The sequence below is a fragment of the Neovison vison genome, chromosome 11 (genome assembly GCF_020171115.1).
Source record: "Neovison vison isolate M4711 chromosome 11, ASM_NN_V1, whole genome shotgun sequence".
NCBI classification, from domain to species: Eukaryota; Metazoa; Chordata; class Mammalia; order Carnivora; family Mustelidae; genus Neogale; species Neogale vison.
Genome location: NC_058101.1, coordinates 206,247,903 through 206,263,462, shown reverse-complemented (window position 1 = coordinate 206,263,462; position 15,560 = coordinate 206,247,903). Strand labels below are relative to the sequence as shown.

Sequence of the window (15,560 nt, the reverse complement as noted above, 5' to 3'; positions counted from 1 at the left end):
CCTGCTTCTCCCTCTGCCTGCCACTCTGTCTGCCTGTGTTTGCTCTCTCGCCCTCTCTCTCTGATACATAAATAAATAAAAAAAAAACTAAAAAAAAAAAAAAGAAAATTAAAGATTTTTGCCACATTTTTGGGCAGTGAACCCAGCTATAGAGCATAGAAATTATCATCAGATTAAAAAGTGGATATTAGTGAAGTGTGTAAACCTTGCGATTCACAGACCCATACCCCTGGGACTAATAATACATTATATGTTAATAAAAAAATTAAAAAAAATGTTTAAAATGGATATCAGCAATACAGAGCATACATCTAGAGAGCTGTGTCTTTAAGAAACCTACATTCTCTTGGATCTAGAGTGAGTCTTTCTTAAGACACTTTAAGTGATACAGCTTCTAGGGAGTTAGAGAATAGCGTATCTTCAGGAAGCAATTTAAGGACATTTCCAGAATTTATCTGTTGTCATATTTGATCTGCTCTTTTATATTTTCACTACATTAAAAGTTCATGTAAACATCTGATTCCAGTACTGCCCATGTATGTCTGTGAGCTATATTTCTAGTGAACAGAACCAAGAATCTTGGTAAATGTGCTGATCATTTCATTTCACTTCTTTTTTAGGAGAAGGTGTTTCACTGTTTACTTATGAAATGGTACCTAAACCTGAAACCCATTGTGAAGAAGGTTTAACTTTTAAAATTTTTTTTTTTTTTTTGCTAATAAAACAAGTATGTTTGTTTCATTTGACCTACCCCTGATAATACTAAAACAAAACCAATCAGACTGTTTCCTAAATAGTTATATTTTCTTCCACCACTGACTGCTTTAGAATTTCCAGAAGGTGCTTTCGCTGAAATTAACACGCAGTGTTTATATCTGTGATTTGTTTCTCACCGTTTGGTTGATTCGTTCACAGGATTGCCTGTCAGTGTTTTCTTTGATTCCTCTTTGGTGCTATGTAACTGTATTTGAACAAGTGCTTTTCCTTTTTAAGGAACAGAGCCCTACAGTTGTTTTTTTCTCTCTCTGTAATAGGCGTCCTATAACTGATATCCTTGAATGTGCGAGTAGACGTGAGTAGTGGAAGACTGGGAAAGTTTAATTTTATATTAATATATTGCAAATCACAAGGTAAAGATTTCAACTTTTCTGCAGTCTGTCCATACAATTTTATCATACTTCTTAAAAAATTCTGAGATCTTCATACTTATCACTAGAATGTTAAGATACATGCTTTACGCTCATGTTTCTTCTCATGTCTGATGAATGCAGTTAAACCCGTGACCTCCACCATCTCTCATCCAGGCTGTATTTTTTTGCAATAGCTTATTATTATATCTTTTGACCTTATGTCCTATTCTTTCATAATTCTTCCCAAAATATATCTTCTTTGCTGTTTTAAGGAAGCTTTTGTAAAATTGATCTTGCAACTGACATCTTGTTGAATCCATACAGACTACCTCAGATTCTCCATGGAGCCACTGATGTCATGAATATTTCTTTGTGTTGTTCGTTCATCCTGTCTAGGATATCTGTCCTACCCTATGTGTCAAACTCTCTTTCTTTCTCAAAGTCTAGGCTTGGTCACATTTTTCTTTAGATTTTCCCCCTCCAGAACAGGATCCTTTTTTCTTGTATCACTATCATCTGGTTTTGTGCTTGATATGTTATTGTGGCTCATTTAGTATTTAAAGATCAAGTGAGTATTCAGTATCTTGTATCATTCTTTCTTAGGAATTGGATGATTCTGCTTCTATTGATTATCGAATGACTTCTCATCTTTTCTTTCTTTTTTTTTTTTTTTTAAAGATTTTATTTTTATTTATTTGAGAGAGAGAGACAGTGAGAGAGAGCACGAGCGAGGAGAAGGTCAGAGAGCGAAGCAGACTCCCCATGGAGCTGGGAGCCCGATGCGGGACTCGATCCCGGGACTCCAGGATCACGCCCTGAGCCGAAGGCAGTCGTCCAACCAACTGAGCCACCCAGGCGTCCCACTTCTCATCTTTTCATCACTTTTTATTCAAAACTCACCAAAGAGGATAAACTTGACATTTGATATTAAAACTTCTGTAGATCTAATGAGATTATTGCTTCTTGAGTAACCAAAACTCTGTTCCCAGGAGTTAAAAAAAATATGTAGAAGATGTGAAGGACAACGCGTACTAGGCAGTTAAGGAGATGATTTTATTCAGAGCATTGTAATGCAGAGATCACTCCTTAATGAGGAGTGCTCAGAGCGAAGGCGAAAGCTGGTCAGGTAAGCAGGAGTGTCATTAGGGAGTCTTTGGGAACTAAGAAGAAGGACGAAGACAGCCTTATCTGAGTCATGAAGGAAAATGGTGGTGATGAGTCTTTTCTTGGATTTTTGGGAAGCAGAGTGGTCCTTGGAGTTAACTTTTTCTTTAAACACAGTGGGAGGACCAGCCCTGTTTTCCAGGAGATCAGAGCTTGACATTAGTGTTGTCAGTGTTACCATTTTTAAAAAAAAATTTTAATTTTATTATTTTTTTAAATTTCTTTTCAGTGTAACAGTATTCATTGTTTTTGTACCACACCCAGTGCTCCATGCAATACGTGCCCTCCTCAATACCCACCACCTGGTTCCCCCAACCTCCTGCCCCCCACCCCTTCAAAACCCTCAGGTTGTTTGTCAGTGTCCATAGTCTCTCATGGTTCACCTCCCCTTCCAATTTCCCTCAACTCCCTTCCCCTCTCCATCTCCCCATGTCCTCCATGTTATTTGTTATACTCCACAAGTAAGTGAAACCATATGATAATGGACTCTCTCTGCTTGACTTTTTTCACTCAGCATAATCTCTTCCAGTCCCATCCATGTTGCTACAAAAGTTGGGTATTCGTCCTTTCTGATGGAGCCATAATACTCCATAGTGTATATGGACCACATCTTCCTTATCCATTCATCCATTGAAGGGCATCTTGGTTCTTTCCACAGTTTGGCAACTGTGGCCATTGCTGCTATAGACATTGGGGTACAGATGGCCCTTCTTTTCACTCCATCTTTATCTTTGGGGTAAATACCCAGTAGTGCAATGGCAGGTTCATAGGGAAGCTCTATTTTTAATTTCTTGAGGAATCTCCACACTGTTCTCCAAAGAGGCTGCACCAACTTGCATTCCCACCAACAGTGTAAGAGGGTTCCCCTTTCTCCACATCCTCTCCAACACATGTTGTTTCCTGTCTTGCTAATTTTGGCCATTAGTGTTACCGTCTTTCAAAATGGATGTCATTCTTCCCTGAATAACTGAGAGGTAGTCATAACCTTGGAGGCAAAATTGAGTCTAAGAATGACTTGAGGACTCTTACTGGTACTGGTTCTATCTGTTGAGAGGTGATGGCAAAGGTCAGTTTTAGCATCCTGGAGATTAGGCATCTTAAACTGATGATCCCTAAAATGAAAAGAACTGGCAGAACTTTATACAGAAGGTTACAGTCTAGTCTAGAGGCAGGAGCTGACCCCTGAGGGGACCTGACCATGGGTCCTAGAGTTGGTTTCACAGCATGGCTTACTGTCTCCAGGGTCTCGAGCCAGGTGTGGTTACCTGTCCCAAAAGGCATGTGTAACCTGCGAGTTGTGCCACACGTCCACGGCCCGTCCGCAGAGGCTCCTGCTCACTGTGGTCACATTGGCTTCAGTGCCCTGGGTTTCTTCAAACCTGGATAGAAGGGTCAGTTTTAAGCTCACTAGAGCCCAGACACGATCAGGGCAGTCAGGCGCTGGTACTTGGTGATGCCAAATCAGGTTGGAAACAGTTTGGAACATGAGTTCGAGAGGTTGTAGCCAGGTAGTGCAGGAAGCCACATGAATTGGAAATGTGGTAAGAATTGATAACTTGGGCATGGTAACAGGAATGGGGCCACTATGCAGGTAGGGATGGAAATTGGTTTTTCTGTAGAGGAGAAGGAAGTCAAGTGAATCTTTACCAGAGAAAATGGGGTTTTCACATCTGTCAGTTCCCTGCAGGGTACAAAGAGGTGCAAAATAACTCAGACAGTGAACATAGCTCGGATCTGATATCCTGGAATGGTGTAGTGTAAACAATGCATAGTTTCCCACAGAGACACAATTTTTTTTTTTTCCCCATAGTCCCTCCTCTAATAATCAAAGAGAGATTATTTATGATCACAAAATAAGACTGGTCTCATTATATTTATTTACATAGGTGTAGCAAGAATAGTTCGCAGGAAGTTTTCACAAGGAATCTTAGATTGTGCATTTAAAAGTCTCTTGGGACTAGGAAGCCTGAACAAGAGCTTGCTGTCAGATTTCACCTTCATTATCTACATATTTGCATAAATTCCTTCCTTCTGTGGTCCCCAGCTCTGGGACTGCTACAAAGTGATCTTTCTTGCTCATCTGTGAGTTGGGAACCCTGGAAGCCAGGTCCCTGGCTTGTTTTCCCAGGAGGGCTTTGGCAGGCATTGGTGCCATGAAGTCTGCTTTCATTTCTTGAAAGGGTCTGGTTGTTGCTGATTATATGATCAAATATGATCTTGCAGCCAAGACTGTGGTTACTTAACCAGTTTTTTTGGTTATGTCCTGGTAACAAGGAAGACAGATTCTTGTTGAACCTAGGCAAATAATTATATTGCCCTGAAAGCAAGAACACTACATAATACTGAGTTTCCAAATTCTGGGCGGGGGGCGGGGAGAGACTCAGATACTATTTCTAAATATGTCCTTTGTTTTTGCAAAAGCTTTGTCTACCAAATTGTTTTAAGATACAGATGGCATAAGAAGAGCAAAGACTTCCTTATGTTCAGAAAGTAGAACATTAAAATATTCCAAATAAAAACCATAGTCCTTCCTCAGTAGTTCATTTAGGCCTATGTAACTAGTTCTCACTTTGCTCGAAGGTGGGTTAGTAGTCTCATGAGCCCAAATGCTTCTCCACTACAATTCTGGAAATCCTGACCGAGTCCCCTGGTAGGGTCTCAGCAGTGTTTAAATGATGCCGTCAGCAGACCATACCGGAAATATCTGGCATAGCCCTTTTCCATGGACTTTGAGGAGGGTCTTTCTTTTGAAGACAAGTCAGTCTGGCCTATAGGTGATGGCAGGTGCTGGTTAGGAAGCATCCAGTGAAGCAAGGACCTGGAGGTGACAAAGGTTCTAGATGGCTGTGGCCAGGGTATTACTGATAACTTTCCAAAGTGAGAGGGCTGACGAGAGTACAATAATGCAGCTGACAGGGAGCACTGTTGTACAATAAGACACAGGCAGCCAGAAATGGTAGAGTCAACATCGACAAGCATAATGGCTAGCACTGTTTTTAAACAATCTTTTTAAAAATTAATTAATTAATTAATTAGACAGATAGAGATCACAAGTAGGCAGAGAGAGAGAGGAAGGGAAGCAGGCTCCCCGCTGAGCAGAGAGCCCGATGCGGGGCTTGATCCCAGGACCCTGAGATCATGACCTGAGCCGAAGGCAGAGGCTTAACCCACTGAGCCACCTAGGTGCCCCAGCACTGTTTTCAAAGAAGAGTGGATATTACATGGAATTATAAAAATGGAAGAACAAAATCTTTATAGGAAAAAGTCTTCAGGTATAACAGAATAACCCTAAGATATAATATACCGTGGATATCCTAAACATGTAGTCAGAGTGGAGCAAGAGTATATCAAGATTGTCAAGAGATTTTAGGAGTCTGCAGTAGGACTGAAGTATCTGTGTGTTAATAACGTTTTACTCACACAAATTTATCTTGAGGATGACTAATTGTTATTTTTGATTTGACAGCTCAATAGTAACGTAATCACATTGACCTAATTATTTCTAACATCTCTCTTTTCATATGGTGGAAGAAAAAAATCTTTGTGATTTTCCAGGTGTCTCTGGGGAATCTCAAAGGCAGCTTTGAGGACTTGAATGTGGGAAAGGAAAATATAAAAAGGTGTCATGAAATTTTGGGCACTTGACTAAGACAGGACCGTAGGTTACTTAGAAAGAATACTTATTTACTTCCTTAAGTGATAAGAAAAAAATTTTACAAGTTAATGTAGAGATAGTATAACTTTAAAATGCTTTACCTTTTTGTCAAATAACTAGATTTCTTAAATACTCAAGGAAATAGTAAAGTCAACATAAACCGTAGAAGGTTATTCTGGTAAAACATAGAATCTTTGTTACCTAAACAAGTTACAGAGAAAAATGAATGAATAGATGAATGAACTTTACAGTTTAGATGAAAGCAATTAGCAGCAAACCAAGTAAATGAAACTGTCATTAGAGACCAAGTTTTGCTAAGGTTTTTGTGCATGTCATAGATTTTCAAACTCAAACTTTATAAACCACGATGAAGTTTGTGCCACATTTTGTCTCTCTCTCTCTCTTTCTTTTTTTAAGATTTTATTTATTTGACAGACAGAGATCATAAGTAGGCAGAGAGAGAAGAGGAAGCAGGCTTCCTGCTAAGCAGAGACCCTGATGTGGGGCTCAATCCCAGGATCCTGGGATCATGACCTGAGCCGAAGGCAGAGGCTTTAACCCACGGAGCCACCCAGGGGCTCACATTTTGTCTCTTTTATGATGCCCTTTCACATTCTGGAACAATCTGACCCTTTAGGACCAATCTCAGGGGTTCTGCGGGATCAGAAATAATTTCATAATATTAGAAAATAAGATATTGTTTACATGCAGTGGGTTTATGGTTGGTTATCTCCAAGTGGACCTATGTGGATAGTTATTAAAAACCCATACAGAAAGCTTTCTGGGGTCTCTGACAAGCTGGCAGTGGGGTTCAGAAATGAAAAATCTGCCCCTTCAGGATAGAGCTCTTCTTATTCTTGAAAAACAGAAGTACGTACACAGTTGTATTTCTTTCAAAGTATAGGAACTTAGTACAAGCCACATTTTAACTAAAGTAACTAACTTCTAAAATTAGTTACTAAAGTTACTTACCAAAGTAACCCCAAGAGAGCAGGATGGGTACATGTGGAGTGTTTCTGTGTATTTTACTGTCCCGGTAGCACATAAACATAAGAATCAGAAGCATTTAATCTTAAAATTATGCTTGGTTTTTGGGGCACCTGGGTGGCTCAGTTGGTGAAGCATCTGACTTGGGCTCAGGTCATGATCTCTGTGTCCTGGGATCACACTGGGTCCCGGTCCCTGCTCAGCAGGGAGTCTGTCTGGACTTCTCCCTCTCCCTCTGTTCCTCCCCCAACTCATGTTCTCTCTTTTTCTCACTCTCAAATAAGTAAATAAAATAAAATAAGAAATTGTGCTTAGGTAGAATTTCTGTATTCTATCTTACTAAACAATTGATTAGTGAATATCCATTAATTAATTCAGTTTAGCATGAGACGAAGGTTTTAAGTTAGGTAAATATCTTGGAAATTATCTTAAATCTGTTTTACATTGTGAACAATGTAAAACACAGTTGCCATTAAAGTAAAATTTGTCAAAAATGATTCAATTTTGTTAAATACAAATTTACATTTTTCATAATCTTAAATAATAAGTATAAATAATACTCCCTTATTCTATCAGTAAGCCTGTGTAAGATTAGGAAGAACATGTACAAGAGTGAAAATGTACTATTTTATTATACTTATATCTGATAATTCAGAAAAGAGATGGGTGTTTTTAATAAACCGAAAATATTCAACTAATCTCACTTGCTGGAGATTTACCAAAATATGTGAAAACTTGAATTTTTAAAATATTTGGGTCTCAAAAAAACCTGAGTTTCTATGAGAATAGTTGTTTTTTGTTTGTTTGCTTTTTTGATAGTTGACAATACTGGGAGGTCACTTTCTGTAATTTCTAGGGACTTTAGGAATATTCAATTTATAGATCCTTGTTTCTAAGCTAGTTATAATAGAACTTCTTTAAGAAGTTTTATAATCTCATTTGGTAACATCTCATGATGCTTTTTTCAGGTGTGTGAATTGCAGGCATATGTGCATAGAGACAGAGCTTGTAATTTCAGTTTTAGAATTTTACTTTTTACTTGTGGCTCAAGCGTAAACGTGGTAGTACAAAACTCAGCCTAGATACCTACTTGGTGGCATGAAATACTTAACAGCTTTGAGCTCAGAGTAGAAAAATAAACAAAAAAACGTAAAAAGGCGGATTCTTTATCATTTTCCATACAACAAAGACAAGTTCTCTATAAACCATCATCCCCTTTACAGGTCTAACTGAATGGTCAGATCATAAAACCAAAGGAAGTTGGCATTAGAAAAAGAGTAAATACTCAAAAAGAACAAAATCAAGTTCTTACCATGGTATCAGTAGCCAGGAGTCTGGAGCATAAAGTCAGGAGCTGGGCTCAGTGTTGGGCCCATAGATCACCAGCCAGGAGGGTGCGCAGGGGTCGCGAAGCAGCAGGGGCGGTCCCATCGGAGCCGCGTGCCAAAACTGCAAAAGACAAAATGCACAAGACAATTAAAATGTCTGTATGCAGTCGCTATAAGGTCTGTCTTCGTCAATGAGGAATGACTCAAGAATAAGAAGGGGCCCAGGTTTTACAGAGGCAGGTAGGCTAGGGTGTTGTTAGCTAGTCTTAAGGTAATCACGATGAGGATGGAGTCCACATGGTCTTACCTGAGCCACTGAGGAAAGGTGGCCATGCATCCTGTTAAATAACAAAGTTCAGCTGCAAGGCACCCAGCAGGAAGAGGGGAGCCCCATGAGAGTTGCATAAAATGGAAAGTTTTTATTGGGAGAAGTCTAGGGCGGAGGCGTTATTAGCACAAGAAAAGAAAGGATTGTTTAAGGCAAGATCACCTTCCCTTCATGGAAAGGACAAGGGGTCTAATGCAGAAGGCCTCTCCTTCCTGTGGGGCATTGAGGAAGCTCTTGTGGCAGATTATCTAACTGATCCGGGTCAGAAAACTCCTGACCCTTGGTAAAACTGCATTTCTGAGGGAGGTTGAAACTGCACTTAGGTTAGGGATTAACGTGGTTTGGTGACTTGGCTGGGCTCAAGTGCTGTCCTTTGGGCCTGTGGTTTTAATAGTCCTGTCTTGCAGCATGAGAGAGAAGGTGGTCCTTTCAATTACACTTTTCTCAGAACACAGAAGGGTCAGAACCTTTTTTAACTTGTGCTCTGTGTTCTGGGGCACAGGGCACAGCTGAAGTTCAATGTTATTGTGGAGAATCAACTTTCAGAAGAATAGGGACACATCTTATGGGACGGGTGAGTCCAGGTCTCAGTTGTAAAGAGCTGTAAAGTGTTAATTTAATTCTTCAACACTGAACATGATTGGTTCTAATAAATGTTAGCTGGTCTTTTTGGCCTTTTCCAGTGATGGTAACGGTGCTTACTGACTCTCTTTAGGTTTGTACATTCTGGATATATCACCTTCCATACAGATTTCATGGGGAGGGGAATGGTGTGGGTTGAAGGAGCGTCAGGTTACCATCACTAAAGAGAAAAAAGGGGCCAGATTTTCTCTCTGCCTTTATTACCGTCAGTGAAATGTGACACGCAGCAAAGGTTACATAAATAAAGGACTAAGTTTAAAGAAATGGTTTGTATTCTCATGAAATGACAGACTGTGAGGGTTATAATTTACAAAACTGCTAGCATTAATATTTACTTTCAACAGAATTATTAATCGTGCAGCGCCCTGGGAGTAATTCATTATCTCCTTTCTTAGATGAGACCCATGAGATAAGGACCGGCCAAATGCCCTGTCAAGTGTGGAGACAGAGACAAGTGGGCTGCAGAAAGGTCTCGTTCTGGGTCTGCCAACAGATGATCGTGTTTCATGTGCTTCACATGTTCTCTGTGCACAGTGGATTCTTACAGTTTGTGGATTTTCTAGTAGTGACAGCCTTGTACGAAGATGAACCATCCATTAACTTTCATATACAGAAATCTTATGCAAGTCCTCAGAACATGCTGAATGCTAGCTACACTCAGGGCAGCTGTAAGGCCTAACTTGATTTGAGTTGTTTTTGCGTTAGTGGTTGTGTGTCTTGCCAGTTAAAAGATATGTGCCAGAATTGCATTTTTAAAAGTGTACTAGGAGCATTTTTAAGCAGAGAAAGGGTAAAAGGATTGTACAAAGAGGTACTTTTTTTTGTTTGTTTTTTTAAGGGGGCAGCGATCATGGCTTTCTTACTAACCAAAAATAGCGTTATTTAGCCCATGTCTTAAGGAAGGAACCAGGAAGCTGCTTTGAAAGGAGAGCCCAGTGGGTACGCACACCGATAGACCGTTCTGAATGCCGAAACACCGTTTCTTCCTCGGTGCACAACTGGCCTTTGCCACACTGGAAGGGAAATCCAGGGGACGCCCATCAGCCGCCGGAGCAGGTCAGCAGGCACAAACGATAGGACGCGGTACAGCCTTCTCTGACAGGGCTGTCTGCACATCAGAGACTTAGGAACGTCAAGCCTGCAGAATCCAGTGACTCAGGGGTAATGGCCTCAAACAGCTCACAGTCTGTCACCCAGTCATCTTTCGTTCTGCCTCAGAGTCTTTTCCACAATGTTTCTGTACAAGTTTGTTTTTTTTTTTTTTCTTTTGTGATCCGATTTCAAAAAGGATTATTCTCCGTTACAAACTCAGGCTGCTCTCCACCAGTTATTGCCTGAGTATTAACACGGGGACAGCAAGGGTGTTGGCTAGCCTTCTGGGGGACGCATGGAAAACCCAGAGCCGTGCTATATTGAACAAATAAAATTAACTCATTTTCACGAGTGATTTTGGATGGGCCTTTGTTTCCCTCTAGAAACTAATTAGATAACTACTTATCCAGTTAGTTAGATAACTAACTAGCAGATAGTTGTCTGCTATCCCAAGGGGAAATACCAAGCCTGACAACTCTTCACCAAACTTTACCCAGGGTACACATGTATTTAGGTGGATTTCTCTTCTGGACGTCCTCAGAATGTCCGAAGTGTTTTGTGCATTCCAGAAGTGACCTTCCATAGCATCTGTGGGGCCGGGACTCTAAGCTGGGTACCAGGGCAGTCTTCCCAGGAGGACTTGGCTGCCTGAGTAAAGGCAGCCTTAGCTCCTTGAAAGAGGCTAGCCAGACCTGATTAAGTGACCACCGTTCTCAAATGCATTCTAGACAAGGCCTGGTTTCATAACCAGGTTTTCCAATTATATTCTGGTAAGATGCAGGACATATTCCGAAATTATACAAAAATCTATACTGCCATGAGAAGCAAAGGGGCTTAGTAAAAGATTCCAAATTTTGAGGCAATCTTTGAAAATCAGGTATCATTTTAAAATGTTTTATTTTAGTTTGCAGAAGTAGTATCTCCTGTATTCTTCTGAATTACGGATAGCTCAAGAAGAAAGAGAAGGGTTCATAAGATAGAGCATTAAAGGAATACCAACAAAATTCTAAGTCGACAAGCACATTGAATTTCCCTCATTTAATCCTATAATTTAGGATTATCCTCATTTAATCCTAGCTCTGTTCTGTGGGAGATTGAGTTCATGTCTCCCAAAGCCGTCTGCTGTCGATTACACAGAGGTCTGGGAATTCTGACCAGCTCTGTGGCCTGGTCTGAGACCTGTACAAGCAGCGCCATGAGAAGCCCATTTATTCTGTGAAGTGTCAGGAGTTTGGATTACTTGGTACCTCCCTTTTCCATGGGGTTTTCGCCAGTTCTGTGTTGAGGTCACAGGCCCTGCCTATAGCTTATTGCAGAGCCATTCGGCAGAACAGAACTATCTATAGACTTATAGCAGCGAGGGTCAATTTATTACTCATAATTTTCAAATGTGAAAAGTCTAATGTGAATAATGTTACAGGGAAATTGGGTTGGTTTATGGCAAGCCAAACAAAATAATAAGATGATTACCAAAAGATTAAGCAGATTTCTTTAAGGAAAGCAATTAAACCTATTTTTTAAAAAGTCAGTAAGCTTTATCTTCGATTTACAAAATGCTTTAAAAAAAAAACCAAAAAACAGCATTTATTTATGAAAATGATGTAGGAGGGCCAGACCCGCAGAGGGGGTCCCGCAGGACCAGCCCGGGGGTCCCTGGCTGCGCACAGGATAGAAATCAAACTCAAGCTGGCAGGAGGCGGACGCAGAGCTGCTGAAGGTGTAGAGAGAACGCAGAGCGTCTGGGACAGAGCGTCTGGGAGCCGCAGGAGGGAGTCTTGTCTTTGCTCGAGGATTGTGGTCTGGTGTATGTGTCCTCTCAGGCATCCGGGAGCCTGTTGGGACAGAGCCGAGGCCCAGGTGACCGTCGTCAGTCAGTTCTGCCTGTCCCTCGGAGCCAGGCGGCCGTGTGTTGAGATCGTGCGGTCGGGGTCTGGAATATACACCTGACGGCTCCTCCCTGTGTTCTCTCCTGGTCCCTCCTTATGTGTTTCCTATTCTAGAGACATCGTTCACGCCTTGTCCCTTACAAGGAGGTCACACACTATTTGCATTCGGAGGCATGTGTAAGGTAGGGGGACCCGGGTAACGGAGCAGGAATGGAAGCAGGAGGAGGGGCAAACAGCTGACTTTAAAAATGGAGTCCTTCAGTTTCTCTATTTCAAGAAGACCAACCTAATTTTTGTGGAGGAAACAAATCTTGAGATACAGTATAATGTTTCTGGGACACAATAAATGTATTGAGAACACGTCAGAATATCAGGAGATTTAGTGAGCCCACGTTAGGTCCTGGCCATCGATATTTTTATAAAAAAAAAAATCATAGACAAGTCTGACATGCATCCCCAGTTGAAAGCCACTGATCTATAAGATGCTAGATTTAAATTACAGAAGCAGGACGCTCACCAAACTAACAATTTAATAACCAAGATTATAACACGATACTTTGCCTACTAGCAGCATTGTAGGACTAGAACACCCTAAATAGAAGAAAACTAAACACAGCTGTCAGGAAAGCATCTGGCCAGTGTTTCCCCTGAAGGTAAAAACATTATGGACAATAAGGTCAATAACCAATATCAAGGATTTTCCTCAGAGCCTGTGATTTGGAAATATTTATATTGATAACATTGTACGATTGAATCCTTGCCTAGACAGGCTGAGCGGCCCTTCTGATTTCATACGGAACTTTGCGGTCATTGACACATTCAACCTCATTGTCCTACAGTTCTCTTAAAAGTGAAAAACATATTTTTGTGATTTCCAAGGGGAAATCTTAAGGCTAGTTTTAGGTGTGAGTGATATCCTTTCAAGTTTTATTTTTATGTATTTAAGATCCAATTTAGAGAAGGCAAAAATCAGTTACCAGACGACATTCACACAGATCCTTCAGATAGGATCACGTGTGCCTGAGAAACCATACCAGGCAAGTTATTTAATCACAGTAGTAAGACAACATTGAAAAATAAGCACAGAGGGGCCCCTGGGTGGCTCAGTGGGTTAAGCTTCTGCCTTTGGCTCAGGTCATGGCCCCAGGGTCCTGGGATCGAGCCCTGCATGGGGCTCTCTGCTTAGCGGGGAGCCTGCTTCCCCCTCCCCCTCTGCCTGCCTCTGTGCCTACTTGTGATCTCTCTCTCTCTCTCTCTTTCACTCTCTGTCAAATAAATAAATAAAAATAAAATCTTTAAAAAAACAAAATAACAACAACAACAACAAAAAACAACCAAGCATGGACTATAACCTAAGTGACCAAATTTTATTTCTTAATCACAAGCATCATATATTCAACATAAAGGAGAGATCATTATTCTTTTAAGATACAAGCTTTGCTTTTTAAGCAGATTATACAGAAAGTTAAGACTGATCTTTTGGTTATAGGCAATAATCTCTAACCATGAGGACAGCCCATCATCATCAGGCACAATTGACTAAAATTATAACACATTTTGAGCTTTCCTTCAGACTCAAGTATATAAACTAAAGCAAGTTAAGTGAACTTTCCTAGTCTTGTTCTTCACTATGCCTTTTCTTATCTGTGGCAAACTGACACTTTGCTTGAGCCCAGAGCTGTGTTCATAGGGTCCCAGCACCTGAATAGTAACAGTGAGATGTCATCTCTATTAACAGGCAGTGTGTTCTTGCTATCTTTAAGTGTGTCAATAAATATTTTACAAGTTTTTCAGTTTTAATTTCTATGATGTTAAATATTGATAGCCTTAATCCACAAAAACAAAGACTCTTTGTGTTGCTTAGTAAGTCCCAATAGTATAAAGGAGTCCAGAGCTCATAAATCCTGAAAACCACTGCTTTAAGAAATACAATTTTTTTTTGAAAAACAGACTCACAGTTGTATTCCTCTGTCATTGTTACTCTTAGTGTAACCTTAACCTTTCATATTAATTGTATTTTTTTAGCCAAAGTTACTAAGTTCCATTTCACAGAAAACTGTGAACAATCGCAAAATGTCCATTTTACGCAGGTAAGTTAGCAGACCAGCAAGGCTTCCATCACGCTGTCCTACCCCGTGTCTCTCTTACACCCTTTTAAAGTTGCAAAAAAGAACATGTTCATTGACATGACCCAAAGACAGAGCTTCTGTATGGCACATAAAAATAAACAAAAATACAGAAAAAATCAGAACTCTGCTTAGCAATCAGTGTTTCGGTATTCTCTCTTATAAATTACTGAGTTATTCAATAATTTTTTTAAAAAAGATTTTATTCCTTTTAAGGAGAGAGAAAGCAGGTGGAGCTGCAGAGGGAGAGGGAGAGAAGGACCCAAGCAGACCCTGAGCTGATCCCAGAGCCCCACACTCAATCTCAAGACACTGGGATCATGACCTGAGCCGAAACTAAGAGTTGGTCGCTTATCTGACTGCATGATCCAAGAACCCTGTATCCAACAATTTTTTTATTAGCATCTGTCCAAGGTTTATGTTAAATATGTTAAATAAATAAATAAATAAATAAATAAATAAAATCTTAAAAAATAAAATTTATTTGGACAAAATTTGACTTAAATGAGGCACTGACAAACCCGAAGTGGTTAGGGGTGTTCCAAGCCCATGAACGAAGGGAGAGACTTGCAGAGAAGATGCGGAATCAAAGCTAGGAACTTATTTGATTGGCTGTAGCTTAAGCGTTTGCCTTCTAGGGGAAAGCTTACTTGGCTGCTTGTGGTTGGTCGCTCTTCGGTTTTGATTTCTTAACCTTAAGGGGTTTACAGGCTCTGGTTTTTGTTTGCTTACCTAGGCTGCTAAGGCCCGAGAGCCACCTTAGTCCGATGGCCTCCTTGTTTAATTAGTTTAACACTAACCATCCTGGATATTATCTTTGCACTGATGTATTACGAAATACAATTAGTACTGACATAAAAAGCTTGTTAGAATAATGATTTGTCACAAGTTTAAATTTTTTTAAAATCTAAAACATTATACAGGAATAATGTTATTTTATTTGACCAGTAAACCTGTAAGTCTAGGGAAAATAAACTCAAGTAGAATAAAATGTATGTTTATATTATACTTAACATGGAGAATTCAGATAAGATGTAACTGTTTTCATTAAGCCAAAATTACTAAACTAATAGTAATTTCCAAACACATTAACTATGTGAATTTGAGTTCTTAAAACATTTCTGAGTTAGTTATAATTTCAGCCACTGGTCAAGAACAAAGACAGAAATACTAAAACCAGTCCAGATTTCAGGAAGCTATTCTCCTTCCTTGTGGGCATGAA

At 40.1% G+C, this 15,560-nt stretch overlaps 1 protein-coding gene and 1 long non-coding RNA gene across 5 annotated transcripts in view; one reads left to right on the top strand and one right to left on the bottom strand.

Annotated features, from left to right (window-relative positions):
* The window catches only part of MCPH1 (microcephalin 1), a 246,924-nt gene that overhangs the window by 66,170 nt on the left and 165,194 nt on the right, over nt 1-15,560 (top strand). The gene's annotated exons all lie outside the window — the stretch shown is intronic.
* Nucleotides 3,144-8,814, bottom strand: LOC122890040. Its single transcript, XR_006381021.1, has 3 exons — nt 8,572-8,814; nt 8,249-8,385; nt 3,144-3,673 (listed from the first exon to the last, which is right to left on the bottom strand). It is a non-coding gene; the product is annotated as an uncharacterized LOC122890040 (long non-coding RNA).